Here is a 15,166-nt window from a genome sequence, read left to right as displayed (position 1 = left end):
CCATTTTACTAATTGTCGCGAGGATCTGCAGCTATTTTTACAACGATACCGTGACTGAAGTTATAGATAACTTTGGTGAAAAAAAATTCTACGACGATACCAACTGTGCCGGCGCACTATCAATACGTAGTTTATCACACCGACGGAAAATAGGTAATAAACTAAATGCGAATTACCACATGCGATCCGCGTCGTAGAGATAAATCGAAAGTTTCACAACGACGACAGCTGTTAGCGATGATTTCGCGAAAGCCGACGTGAGTTTACGACGTAACCACGCACACTGGGACTTTTATCATCCAGATTTCCTCTTTACCTCGTAAAGCCAAGCATCGAGCATTCCGCCGGAGAATATCTTAGAACGCGCGGAATGTATACCGTGATACAACGGAACGTCGCGTTTAACAGTACGAGTTACGATACGAGTGTACGCTTAAGGAGTATTGTGAGTAAACCCGACATATCTCGAGAATGCTTATCGATTTTTAAGAACTCTCGTCTCTGGAGGGAAAAATCGAGAAATAGCGATATACGACGATTAAATACTTTGTGCGAGAAACGATACATATAATAACGTTCAATCCGGCGATATAACGCAGTTCGAACATTATCACGGTGATATTTCAGTTGCCCGACATCTCGCCCAGTAGTATTACTTTACCGTCGAGCAAACGCTGGCTGACTTTTACGGACGGTTTCTACTGCGTTAAAAGGATCGTGCGCTTTTTGCCGTCTTTAATCACGCTGTTGGTAACCCGCATGTTGACAGGTTGTGCATTTACATTTATAAAAAATGTGCATGTATGAATGTACGTAAAATAATGTAAAGCTGTTTAATATATATCTATATAGGTACATTAATATCAGAACACACATATACATGCGGTTTAATCAAATATAACAGCCGAGTAAATATTTTTACTATCGTCATATACAGTTATCGAAAAAGAGAGTCTTGTTTATTCAGTTTAAATTAATATAGATATATAATTTATTTTCGATACAACCGGTTTTACAGCGGAAATAATATAAATTTTATGTGCGGCAACGTATTGACATACGTTTGCGACACATACATTTCTGACATGCAGATTGATTAATTGATATCAACATATGTATATATTGAGCGATTAAATGCGCAATATATGTATATATTATTTGCATCGATCATAATTAATCTCAACATTAAGATAATTTCTTTTCATATATAAGATTTAGAATAAAAATGTCATTCGCGCGTTATTTTATTTACCGCGAATGGGTCGTATAACTCCATAACGTTCGAAATCAAATAAGAAACTAAACGGACATCCGAACGAAAATACAGATACAGAGGATAACATCTAGATCGTCTGTACCCTCGAAGCTCACCGACCTGTAAGTCCGGCGCTTTCAAGCCTTCCGAGGCAGACGGGGGAAAGTATCGAGAAGATAAAAAGAAAAGAAAGGAAAGAGGAAAAAAGAAAGAGTATCCCATCGACCCATGTCCAGCGTACAAGACGACAGGATAGGACGCGCGCAACAGCGACTAGAAGCTAAAAAACCGTTTCCTCACGGACGAAAGGACGGACATTTTTGCCTTTTGGCCGTGTTCCCGACGCGCTTTCACGGTTATTGTTCCCAGCCTCCCTTACCGACTTGTTATTATCGTTCTTACCGTCGCCTCCCTCTCTTCGCGTACCACGTGGCACAAATTCTATCCTGTGCACACAGAACCATCCCGCCCTCATTCATTCACCAGCAACGGTGGAGCGCCGCCGGTGATGGTTCCGCTTTTAATCTGGCCCGGGAAAAATCACCGCTGGTTTTCTGCGCGTCCATCCGCGACAGATCTCTTTTCTTTTCTCCGTCGAATGTTCCGCACTCCAGGCGTCTCATCTCGTTTTGCAAATTCTTGCCTTTTGGCGTTTCCCGGACCATTCGCTATTCCCGTCCAGCCGAGTGATTTTGCGATGAATTAAGTGATTAATTTGTTGAGCAAAATGGGAAAAGCCCCAAGTTATAAACTCGGGATGTAAATGCAAAGTGGCGATTGCAAAAGATTATAAGAGATAGATTTTTATCATGTAAAATGGAAAATTGTCGAAATGAAAAATTTCCCGTTGTCCTTTCAATTACTCTTTCGAGAGATTACAAAAATAAAACTATAATTGATAATGCTGCACACAATGTTTTTTTTTTTTTTTTATATCAAAAATCTTCTTATATCATAAATCTTCTAAATAGAGACATTTTTGCGTAACGCAAAATATATGAACGTCTTTTTATTAAATAACTAAAATTATTATTGTATGTACTTTTAAAACTCTTGAATAAATTTGGTAGAAATAACATTTATCTTCGACATGGTAGATTCTAGCGAGTTTCCTTTATCTTATAATGTGATATGAGATGCGCCAAAGATGCACGCGCGATATTAGGATTCCAGCGATGCACGCAGAGAAATACGTCGACGTTGGAGTTAGGAATTTATGGGGATGTTGATGCTCATCGCGGAATACCGCCTTAATCGATAACCATGCGAGAACCGCGCATACGTGTAATTTTTGTTCACTACATTTACATACATTTTGCGAAAAACTTGCGCAGTTTACGGTAAAATTGCACCCATCCATTAATTTACTCCTTCTTGCGAAAGAGAAAAGGCATTATTATCCTGAGAGGTCAGAAGGCCAATGACCGTTGAAAGCATTGCGTGGCCATGAGATTATGGCATGTCGCTATTATTTTTGATTATGTATTCATGCAGACATCGCATTCGAATGTTTTATCGTAATACAACGCGCGATCAAGTCTCTTTGCAGTAAGCAATAATTATATAATAACACATTTGTTATAAATTCTATCCTTGCATTTTATATGAGAGTCGCACAATTTACGATGTACTCATATTGTTTGAATATTATGCACAGTGTGAAAGACTATATATACCTAGATGTTTTGACATTAAAATGAATATTATTACATATAGAAATAGCAATAACTTTTTTACACTTGCAAACTTTTGTAGCCGTCAGAAACTAGGAATCTGGGTTAAGCAGCCGTCAAGATGAATTTACGATGATAATATCATAGAAAAATTGCATTTTATTCGCTAATGGGGCAGAAGTGGAAGGGGGTGAGTCTTCTTTATTACTTTTTATCGATCAACAAGTCTGCCCTTTTTTTCGAAAAAAAATTCACCGTTTGATCTTACAAACCTCAGTTCGCTATCAAATATGTATAATATATGCTTTTACATATAATCTATTCATAATTTTTCTTGTAACTATTTCATAGATTGAATATTTAAAATTCTCTAATGAAGCAATCGAGTCTCCTGAATATTTAAAATTCTCTAATGAAGCAATCGAGTCCCCATAAAAGTTTAAATGTAAATTATATTTAAAAAAAAAGTAATGGAAAAAATCTCATAAAACAAAATTTATCGAAAAAATACAAAATAAATGTTTCATAAAAATTAAAAGAAAGCTATCATAAATATGACGACGACGCGATATTAATAACTTGCATGTATCTCGTAAAAATTAATAACTACTTTGTACGATCTCGTACAATAAATATCTTTATATTTCATATTTTCTGAAAGTGCCTATAATTTTTATAATTGGCACGAACATACAATCCTTATTTTGTAAAGTTTAAGTATAGATGAAATTAAGGGAAAGTAATAGTAAAGCAAGCCGCATGCGTACAAGTTATTTAGTCTTAAAGATGCGCGATATGAGAGCGAAATTACCATAATGCGATTAGGCGAAGTCGAGGGAATATGCATACAATAAAGAGTTGGATAAAAATGAATGACGGGAAGCAAAGAGCAAGAGAGACGGAGAAAGAGAAAATGAGCGCGGATGTTATAGTATCGGAAGAGGAGCGAAAAGGAGAACGAACGTATAATAAAGTATCCCTAGTCTGACGTAAAGAGCGGCCGTAAAATGTACCAAGTGCCGTACTCGTAACGGCGTACGAGTTTACTCTCTATCCCCTTTCTCTCTCTTTTCCCATTTCCCTCTTTTCTTTCTCCACAGATAGCTTCGATCCCAAAGTAAAGTACTCCGTCGATTGTAGGATTCAGTTGAATTAAAAGCGGCCGCCGATAACGGGCAAATGTATGGTAAAATTTCGTTTTGTGTATTGACTTCATGAATGAATGAACGAGGATTGATTTAGACTTTAGGCACGTTTCCACGTTTAACTATAATATCAATAACTTTTTCAACATCGCGAATTAATTTTGGAAAAGTACTATCCGATTCCGATTAATGTTTAAAAGCGGTTTGTTTACGCGGAATGCATAGCGATTTTAATAATGTAATTATTAAAACCGCGGCGCCGTTTCCCAAACGTTACAGCTATTAACGCTTTTTGCATTTATTTTTCATGCAAATTTGTCTCGCGGCGTAGGACGCCAATATCGTAAAACGTTTAAATAGATATTAATTTGGAATGTATTTGTAGTCATGCCGGAGACATATGCTGATATTTGCACAATGAATATTTTATGATTATTATCAATAAGCTATATTTTCATGCATCGTGATTTCGTAATTAATTTTTCTCTATGCTCATGGATTTCAATAAAGCCGATATTATACTTGCGTTTAAATTTACATTCATCATATATGATTCAAATATATATATAATATGTATGTAATATAAATAATTGACATTTATATAGGCATATCCGTCTTTCAAATATTTTTTTATTCCAAAAAACTAAAACGAGATAGCTAAAAGATCTCGAGGGTCGAGTATACATTCCCTTCTAATTGCCGTGGTGTAATTAGCTCCGGTACCCAACTACCGTAGAATAATTTATCAGAGTTGTTATTAAGATTCCCGACCAAACCGTTACGAAGAAAAATCATCTAGAATTATACCGCCGCAATCTTTCTTATCTGAGCATCGATTTAAAAACTGCGCTATCATAAATTTTCTTTACTGCAAGGTTTTAAATTCTGATTATATTTACTGTATAAAGCATTTTATTTTACCGGAATATGATCTCCCCGTTTTATCACGAATGAAAAGTATATATTTTGATGTAGAATATATTTCACCGAGGAAAAGAAATTGAAAAAAGTAGACAATTCCAGAATTCCAGATGCATTATTTACCGCGAAAATTGCAGTTAACAAAAGAACAATGGGTATTTAATTCGTCCTTTCTGTTGCGAATAATTTCGTATTAGGTCGATGAAGAGCACAGCGAGCAAAGCACGTCGCTCGTGGTGGATACTACGATTTAGAAATGTTAAAAGCCTCTGATGCGATGTCGGTGCAAAATAAAATTAAATAAATGTCGCAGAAAGCGAGCGAGAGAGAGAGAGAGAGCAGAAATAAAACAAAGTGTCACGAATAAAATGTGAAAAGAAAAAAGCGCAATAAAAATTGTCTCCCCAGGAATAATGGTACGCGTAATGTGAATCATTGATTCTATTTATAATTTCCGTTTTCTCGATCTGCAAAATAAAGTTAAGCAAAATAGAAATTTGCTTTTTTTTTAATCGTCGCAATGTTTGACGTAAGAAATAAATATTTTACACGTGTATAAATACTTAATACACTGTTATTTGTAAAAAAAAAAAAAAAAACACATCAGATTAACTGAATAAGTCAACTGCAAAACTCGGATACAATATCGATGAATATATAAATATCGAATCAACATTTTCGTTCTGTCAATGCGCTTTTTCTACATTTCTCGGTTCTTCTCGAAAATCGTCTGATTTGCCTTTTATCGGGAACTTGGAACACCGCGCGAAACTCTTGTCGATAGAAGACATAAACGTTACTCCAGTATAAGTAGGACGATGCGTTTTCAGACATGAATTTATTCACAGCTTACCTCAGAGAGAACATGACGATGACTCTCTACGGTAATCTTAGCGACTTATCTATTCCTATTCTCATCCGAGTTCTTACTCGCGCGCGAGTATTTGAGAAATGTGATGTATAAACGGAGAGCCGGGGCGAGAGCGGTGTACGCGAAGAAGAATAATGGCAGGCTGTCACAATACACGTAAGCCGTTACTTTAACATCAATGGAACACTCATGGATAAAGAATTTCAAACTTTATCCACTCCAATTTAAAGCTTCTTGAGCGCTCAGCGAGCGACAAATCGTTCGGTTGAAAGACATACGATTTTCTCTAAAACGAGAATTTTGAGCCTTCGAAATATTGCGCATAATATTGATCAACTGTGTGGAATCTCTTATTGTGAACCAACATTTTTCTATTAATCATTAAGATCGATAAAAATGTTCTTGCTACGGAGATAATTGTATCTAAAAAGTAAATATATATAAATTTGTGTGTAGAATTGGAGAAATTAATTAAAGTCATGAAATATGTGTTCAAGCTAGATCATACACGTATAATCCGCGATTTCAACTTCCTCAAATTTAGAAACGATTTTTTTTTCAGATTAAACCAGCTGGTATAGAAAGAAATATAAGTCAAACTAGTTAATCACGTGGATGATGAAAGAGTACATGTAACGGGATGACAGAGAGAAAAATTGTCGGAAAAAAATTGACAGATGTGGTCGATATTTGTTATGTGCAAAACTGAAGCAAAAGAGCCGTTTGTGGTTATTTCTCAATTTCTTGTCAATTTTTTTATAAACATTTTCGAATTTCTCGACTTACGTTTAAACGTCATCTTATATATATACATATATATACTTTATATAATATTAATTATAGTTATATCGAAACTAAAACGTTTATTTTGTTACTGCGTGCGTGGGGCAGATTACCACTTGCGGTCTCACAATTTTCCTGACGCTGAATTTTTCCACTTGTCACGCGAAAAACGCGTTCAATAGCGAGCGCGGTTTTTGTAAACAGCGCGCGTGGTCCAGCTAATATACGTCGAATGTGTGTGCTCGCCATTAGGAACGTCGCTGTTTAAACACCGTGCGACACAACGCTACTTGAAACGCGACATAGCGTGTCAGAAAATAAAAAAAGTCCCGGCGCATGGACACAGCATTGCATTTCGCGCCTGAGCGATGTGTCTTTCGTCGCACGCATTCGTTCCGCATGGAATAAATACACTCGTTACAAGCTCGTGTATATATAGCCGGGAGAACGTTAAAAGAAATGATAGCGAGCAACATTGGGAAAGATTGGATTTCGTGCAAATTTTATTTATTGTGTTGGGAAAAAAATGAGCGAAACTTGTAACGTTCAAATATACGGATATAAAATACTCCGAATTAAAAATTACGCGAATTTCTATATCAATTCTCTCATACGTTGCTAATTGTATCAATATCGTCTATTAAATTTGATACTTTATATATATATATATATTACTGACAATAAATATGAAATCATATTACACATTGAAAATACTTTAAGGCTTTGATTGTATATATGTATGTACAATATTTAATGATTATACAAAGGAATTACTTGTTAACGCGCTATGGTTTATATTTTATGTTAACAATTATCTATCTATTAGCAGAGAAGCAAATATTGTTATTAATCACCGAATGTACGAATTTAGAAATTCTCAGCAACACGGTACATCTCGTTGCACAGATTAATGTACACAATTTTCCATTTCAAAATAATATATATTATATGTATATTTATCTATATTGCGGTTTATATTACGTCGACTAATTATCGGACAATATCGTCGAAATTGGTATAGGAAAATTGAATCGTTTTACTGATATTACCAAATCATTATCTCCCTCGTATATGTATCCCGACAAGTACGTGCGGTTAAAACAAATCTAAATCAATCAAAACATTATAATAAACGTACAAGGTATAGCTTTCAAATTATGATACTACAAATGAATTTCTAAGATACATTTGCTCGGATTTTATGCGATATTTTATTCAAATTAATTTTCTAGCGGGTATACGGGAACGTTGAAGAAATCGTTCGACTTTTCTTTTGAGGAAGCGTAATAAAAGACCATTGAATGCGAAATGCGTTTCCTCCCTTCCAACCCATCTCTCTGTTTCGAAGCGGTGACGGTACACCGCGGGAAATTGTCTCCCTTTTTCTTACGACATCCCCTTTCGTCTATGCACTTTTGAGTGACAACCCTCATTACGAATCACGATATCACGATAAAGCTGCCGGATGTCCCGTATGTAAAGCCACGTTGAGTTGTGCTTTTCGCTTTTGGTTCATCCCATATCGGATGAAAAATGGAAGATTTAATGAAGCAGATCATCTGGAACTGACAGCTGGATATAAAGGAAGGATAACGAGGAAGGGTAATGGAACATTAAATTAATAAAAAAAATCATTTTACTATCAATATCACACTCGTTATTGCGAATATAAAGAGCGCTCGTAGTTTCATGCCTGATGCGAAACGGCTGATGACAATGTGACCAGTCGACCAGTTCATTCGTTATTTTATGGATAATCTGCGAGAAATTGTGGAGAGGGTTTGATTGACGGTGACAAATAACCATACGTTATACACAGAGGAGGAAAATGATCCCCAAAAAATGATTATAATTTAATACCAGCCTCTCCATCTCCCTCTCACGTCGATGCGCGAATGCAGATTATTTGAATATGAAATGTACATTTACGTTGAAACAAAGGAACGAATACACCTTACGTTTCTTGTTATTCTGAAAATTTAATTTTGCAAGAGTTAGCGAGCGTTTATTGTATTTCGAATTTAACTCGTTATATTATTTCTTGTCCATTCAATTAAAATTCACCCACACACATGAATTCCTAGTAGCAACGCTGGATATTCGCAGAAACGGAAACTACTCCGTATCGCGTATAACAATTTGCGCGTGCCAGATAATAAAGTGCCAAGTAATTGAATATAATCAATCGGCATCGATGCGTTTGATCGTCGGTTGGTTGCTTGACGAACGCGCTCGTATTCGTCGATGAATAAATGATCGATATCCATCGCGCGATTAAACGATTAACTAAAAACTGAGCTTTTCCGAATTTTTATTGATAATAATTAATCGGTTCTCGCAAACTCGACGCGACGGATAAAAATTAATTAACGCGCAAAGATCGTATAAAGAGAAATTCCACGATAGAGTAAATAATAGTGGGAAACAATTAGCGGAAAATGAAGTAGAAAAACGAGGGAGCGACGAAAGTAAAAAAGAATAGCCGTGACGTGCGTAGCTAGCACATGCGGTTTTTTTCGCAAACGACCACTGAGGAAGCACCGCATATAATTTTCTGTTTGTTCGCCATCTCGGTCTCTAACACATTTCCTTCCTTCTATCTTAGTCACGTCGTCCTTTAATCGCTGCGCGGTTTCTTCAACCTCGGTTTCGTGCAAAAATCGTAATCCACGAGTTTCCATCTTCCCTCTGCAAAGAGGGATCTTATCGCGATATTTCGCCCTATTTGTGCTTTATATACGTTTTCGACATTTATATTATACCGAATAAAGGCAGAGCGCGATGATTTTTCGCGCAGAATTTTCAGAGATTTAATAATATATAATAATATATTTTTCATCGTTCATAATTAAAATGTGTGAGCAGGTTGTCAGTCTCTAATAAATTCGTAATTAATATAATGCTGCTGAAAATAATTTGTTATCAATTTTTGCAGAACGTTGTGGCTAAAATGATGAATTAAATTAATAATCATACCGGTTATATATATTTATATCTGAACGACAAGATGTCATACCGAACGATAACATCATAAATAACCAACAATTCGATAATGCAAAATAACCCGGTTAAATTAAACGTTATATTAAATTAAATCAAAACATACATTTTTATGACGCGCGAGTGCGCGATATATGTATATATTCGCAGTATCGCGATACGTCGAGCAATTAATATCTACGGCAGCCGGCAGCGTCCGGTGATATTAAATTTCCGATGCTTACGTGTAATTTACAAGTGACGTTGTTACAGAAAACACGGAATATACGAATTTTCGCGCCATGAATATTAATGTCGCGACAGATTATTAGAAATAACGCGCGTCCTCCCCGCGATATACGCCCGCTAGCCATAACGCAACAATTCCGGGACAATTATTCTCCCATGGCGCCGGTATCACGTTTTCATTCGATTTAAGCTGATTTAATTTTACGCCGGTGCATAAAATTATAATTACACTGTTGCGTTGATTCCGATCGCGTGCACGCGCGCCAAACGTCAAACGCGCTCTCTCTCTCTCTCTCTCTCTCTCTCTCGTTCAGCCGTTCTTTAAAACGTTTTATCTAACGAAAATGAACACGCGCGTGCATCGAAATTTCGATATTGTCTCTCGCAAACTTCGACGCAACGGTATTCAGGGTGGACCGTCATTTCCAGCGTCGCGCATCGATATAAATTATATACGGTAAAATGTGTCGAGCGAGACGTAATATAATGGATTTCTCAATCGCAGGGTGAAAACGCAAACAAACGGAGGAAAATACAATCGATAAATCATACGGCTTGTCGCGTTTAAGCTTTTCATAAGTAAGCTTTCGCGCCAAGCGTCTTTTGTTTTCGCCCAGGCGAAAAGTACGAAAGTTTCCGTCAATTTCGCCTCCTTACGCGATGCTCGCCTACGACGACGAAGACGACGTTTGCACGCGTATTGTGTCCCATCTCGTCCCTTCCTTCTATCCTCTACACGAACAACCTCCCCTTGAGGCATCTCCTCTCTTTTCCGGTACCGTTGCCAAGTTCGACGTCGTGCCCGCCACAACAATGCACCGAAAGTTCCATGAACTTCTAGTTCGTATACCAGCAAGCGAGGGTTCTGTCCTCCCACGGTACCCACGCGACAGTCGGCCATCTTTCAACCCGTTCGCCCTCGTGAAGCGTGTTCCAGCGGTTGCCAGACTAATGGCGAGGAGGGTTGTGAAAGGGCGGCGGCACGATAAGCAAGGGAATTCCGAACTGAACTCGCGTGCGGCGTTATAGTCTTCGAATACGACATCGTAAATCGAGAATCTCTCCGATCGTTGCCGCGCGCATCCTCGTCGATCCGCCTTCAAGGGATGCTGCCGTAGTTCTGTTTTACCGACTTTAACTTAGATTAGGTTCACTTTTTATTCAATGTACAGACTGAAAAATCCTTCACGATGAGAGTACTGATAATAATGAATGGGGAGCGCTGTTTGGCAACTAATTTTGATGTTTTATGTCTCGACATCGATTCCGCACGCAAATATATATGTATAGAATTAATTTAAGTACGAATCTTTTGATCTCATTTTTATTACCTACTTCTGTATTATTCTTTCATGTCATCTTTATTGAGAACGTTATATTTTGTGCACGAATAAACTGCAGAACTTTTGTATTAAATAAATATTGTTACGAGCTGATGCAAGAGATCGCGGTAAAAAACTGTAATTTTTTAACTTTATTGTTTTTTTATATGAAATTACAGCGCTCCCCATTCATTATTGTCAGTACTTTAACTGTGGAGAAGGATTTTTCAATCTGTATAGCCAATAAAGAGAAAAACCCTTGAACTCAAAGTCGGTGAACTAATCATGGTCAGCATCCCCTATCCATTTCGTGCTTTTTTAAGAGCTTAGACTTTTTCCAGAGACACGGAGGCTCGTTGTTAAATATTTCCAGTCAACTGCGAAAGCGATCGGAATTAATCGACGACAATTACAATTTAATTCTTAATAAAATCGCTGATATTGGACAAACTAGTTGCCATTTTGCGATAAGGAGATTATTGCTTCAGCAATATTTCGATATGATCGATCGGTAAATCGCAACGAAAGGGAGAAAACGGCGAGACAAAATAACCCGATTTGTAAGCAACGGTCTGATTTAGTTTCGCCGGGACGGACGATTGCGATGGCAAGAGAACGGAAGGAATTTCTTCTCCCTTCCCGGAAGTGGTTTTTCGATGTAATGGACAAAAAATTGAGGAGAAGTCTCTAATGAGATTTCGAATTATGGTGCGGTTAATCCGGCGAGGAAAGATAACCTTCTCGCTCGTCTTTCACGTTCGTTGCCACACTTCTCACGAACTCTCGCACCCGCTATTGCCTTCCCTCTCCCTGTGACCTTCTCCCACCCTTGGCACCCTTATATGTGACTAGATTACCATCGGGTATCTTAAAGCTCTGTGGATTTTCGTCGAGGAACCCGACTTCTCGCCGCGCATCCTCTACCTCGAAAACGAACCTGAACCAAGAGCATCGAATTCTCCTTCCTTCATCCTCCATAAGACTCCCTCCTATTCTGGCCTCCCACACGTCAGTCTGCATTCGATCGCGAATGCGATACAATTTCGACGTAGAAGAAGGCAAGGATGGAATCGACCGACGAATGGAGTTCGAAATTCCGCCCTGACACAGCGTAAAGAAACGAATGCAGTGACACGTGGGAAATCACGGCGATCGATACATATATATATATATATATATATATATGTATGTATGTATATGTAGACCTACGGCGAGTGATCACTTACGAATTCCTGGAATCGTTCTTTACGCACGCTTCTCACACGCGAACTGCCGGTATCTTCACCGGCTCATTGGAATTTCCGGCGAGTAATCGAATTACCTTATGCATAATTCACGTCTGTGCATAACGATAACGCGCATTAACTCCGAGGATAGAGCCAAGCGAGAACGAGCTCGGAATGATTATATGTAATTGTAACAATATTCGGTGAATATTTAATTTTTATTTCATATACTCTCCAATTTCTTTTATCGATTTTTTATAAATATAACTATTCTTTATTTATGTAGCTCTTATCATCTTTTATGTGCAATTAAAATTAAATCGTATTAAAAATCCGATTGCATTCAATTCGGAGAGCTTTGAAAGTTTGCAAATGTGAATATTCGTTTCACGTCATGCGCGTGCTTGCATCTCACTATTGTCTCCCAGATTTTATGCGCTCCTTCTCGTATTTTATTCATGTCTTACACAGTCATAGCGCACGCGCGTCGACAGGATTGCATTTTATTTGATGAATTGTCTGGGAGAAATTTGACGGTCCACGAAAGTAGATAGGGTAATCTCCGTGACATCCAGGAAATCAGAGTAGTCACTTCGGATATTTTTCTCCGGCACACGGTAATCATTCACACATTCCTGAAATCCTTTCCTCGCATGTAGGTCATGTGGCTCGTTGAATTCCAGCCTGTCAGAATTTCCTACGAGTAATCGAGTTACGCGACGGTACGACACGCGAAATGATAATAGAAATTGATATCGTATTTATCGGCGGGTCAACTGCGGCGAAAAAAAAATCGATATTTCGTCAGAACAAAAGAGTCATTTGTTTCGACAAATTTCAGCGCGTCATGCGTCCCGAAAATATGAATCTATGGTGAGTCTGTAAAACATTGAATCTATGATTTCTTGTATACAGAAATGCAAATGCGTGTGTGTTTATTTATTAGTTACGGTAGTATCTAATGCCTATACTTGGGTGTGAAGAAAGTTATATAATTAAATATAAAATAATTTTTGAAATAATAATAATAATAATAAAATAAACTTAAATTTTAGAACTATTTGCTCATGACAAAAAATGGATATTGGTTATATGTTTCCAGAGGGACGTATTTCAAATGGAAATTCTCGCACGGGCGAAAATTTATTTTACTTCTTCACAGTTCGCAGAAAAATCTCCGTATATGTTTTCGGCGATTAGTCGCTCCACCGGGGCGAACAAGTGGCTGCATTTGTATTTTGCATGCGCATCGTCGCGTCTGGCGGGATGAAAATTTCCTTGCAGTTGGCACGTTAAATCTCGATACGTATACACACACACACACACACACACACAAGTGGCAGCCAAGTGGGCCGAAAATTTAAGATCGAATAAAGTTGCTAAATCCGTCGGATCCTCCCGAAACCGCGTTTCCTCAAGTACCTATAGACGATCGGAATTGCAAGGGCATAGTTGCACGAGACAACACAGATTTGCCGGCGAATTTTTGCGGAACTATCGTTTCGCGCACGGGGCGCAATTCTTGCGGTCTTGCACATTCGGACACCCCCCGTTTATATATACGAATAATTTTACGAGATTCTCGTTCGTGCCGATTTTCCCCATACTTTTGGCGTCCTCGCGCCATCCTCCTTTTCACAGGGCTTGCATCTCGGCCAAATGCGCCCGATTCTGCATGCAAAACCGCGAATATCGATGTCATGAATTTTCAGTCGGCTCCAAGCTGAAGATCATTACGGCCCGACCCATCCGATGGTACTTCCAACCAAGAGATCTACATGCCATTTCGTCCGAAATAACACGTTTTGAGAGCTCTTGCAAAATCAATCGGCGGCTGTTCGTGCACAATTTATTTTAACAGAAGTACGTTTCGGTTTTTTTTAATTCGATTCCGCGTGCGCGTGTTAAATTCTGAAATATCCCAATCTTGTTTATATATATAATTATCGAAATAACTAACAAAGAAATTATATTTGAAATATAATTTTAATGATGCGATAAATATGCGTTTGCGACGCAATTTTTCTCAAATCACTAGAGAAACGGTATTACATATATACATATATAAGGCGTGTCGCACAGTACACATTCGAAAGTTGGGCAAAATGCGATACGAATCGCTTGATTTATTTCATAAACGGCAATACGAAAAGCACCGCGGCGAGTGCGACGTGTGCCATTGTATTGAGTTTTCAAACGAAGAAACTTACCGTCGTTGGATGGCTCGATATAAGCGCCGCGAGAAGAACGACGTTTGGAGAGCGCGTTAGAACGCGCAAGAAAGCCGGGACACAAAGGAAAATGAATAATAGAAGGTGGAGCAAAGCATGTAGGACGCATATCGAGCGATAACAGCCGCCAACAGTGAGAGAAGCTTATCGTTTTGAAAGTAAAACAGCGCGTGCTGAATATTGAAGGGAATTTGAATCTCATTTGAATACATCAGCATGATTGGTAAATTATTTTCTCCTGTGTAAAGTTTATATACACAAGAGTATCTAGAGGAACAGCGTCGTCTTGTATCAGTCCCTGTTAACACCGAAGGGCGCTTAACGCCGAAATCAAGTGCCATGGCTTTACATATAATCGCGCTTTATATCATCGATTTTATCAGAGGGAACTCGTGAAAATGATATGACGTTTAGCTACAAATCATTTACAGCGTAACAAAATTCAATAAACATTTTATTTTCCAGATCCAAACGCGAAATGTCTTAATACATTTTTATATGTATCGGAATA

At 37.9% G+C, this 15,166-nt stretch overlaps 1 protein-coding gene and 1 long non-coding RNA gene across 3 annotated transcripts in view; one reads left to right on the top strand and one right to left on the bottom strand.

Moving 5' to 3' along the window:
• The window catches only part of sfl (N-deacetylase and N-sulfotransferase sfl), a 263,272-nt gene that overhangs the window by 66,471 nt on the left and 181,635 nt on the right, over nt 1–15,166 (top strand). The gene's annotated exons all lie outside the window — the stretch shown is intronic.
• Nucleotides 1–15,166, bottom strand: part of LOC114936982 (uncharacterized) — a 136,987-nt gene that overhangs the window by 46,322 nt on the left and 75,499 nt on the right. The gene's annotated exons all lie outside the window — the stretch shown is intronic.

Source organism: Nylanderia fulva, unplaced genomic scaffold (assembly GCF_048542155.1).
Source record: "Nylanderia fulva isolate GAGA-0341 unplaced genomic scaffold, ASM4854215v1 Scaffold10, whole genome shotgun sequence".
Taxonomy (NCBI): Eukaryota; Metazoa; Arthropoda; class Insecta; order Hymenoptera; family Formicidae; genus Nylanderia; species Nylanderia fulva.
Note: the sequence above shows the minus strand (reverse complement) of the source record. Positions and strands in the feature narration are given on the sequence as shown.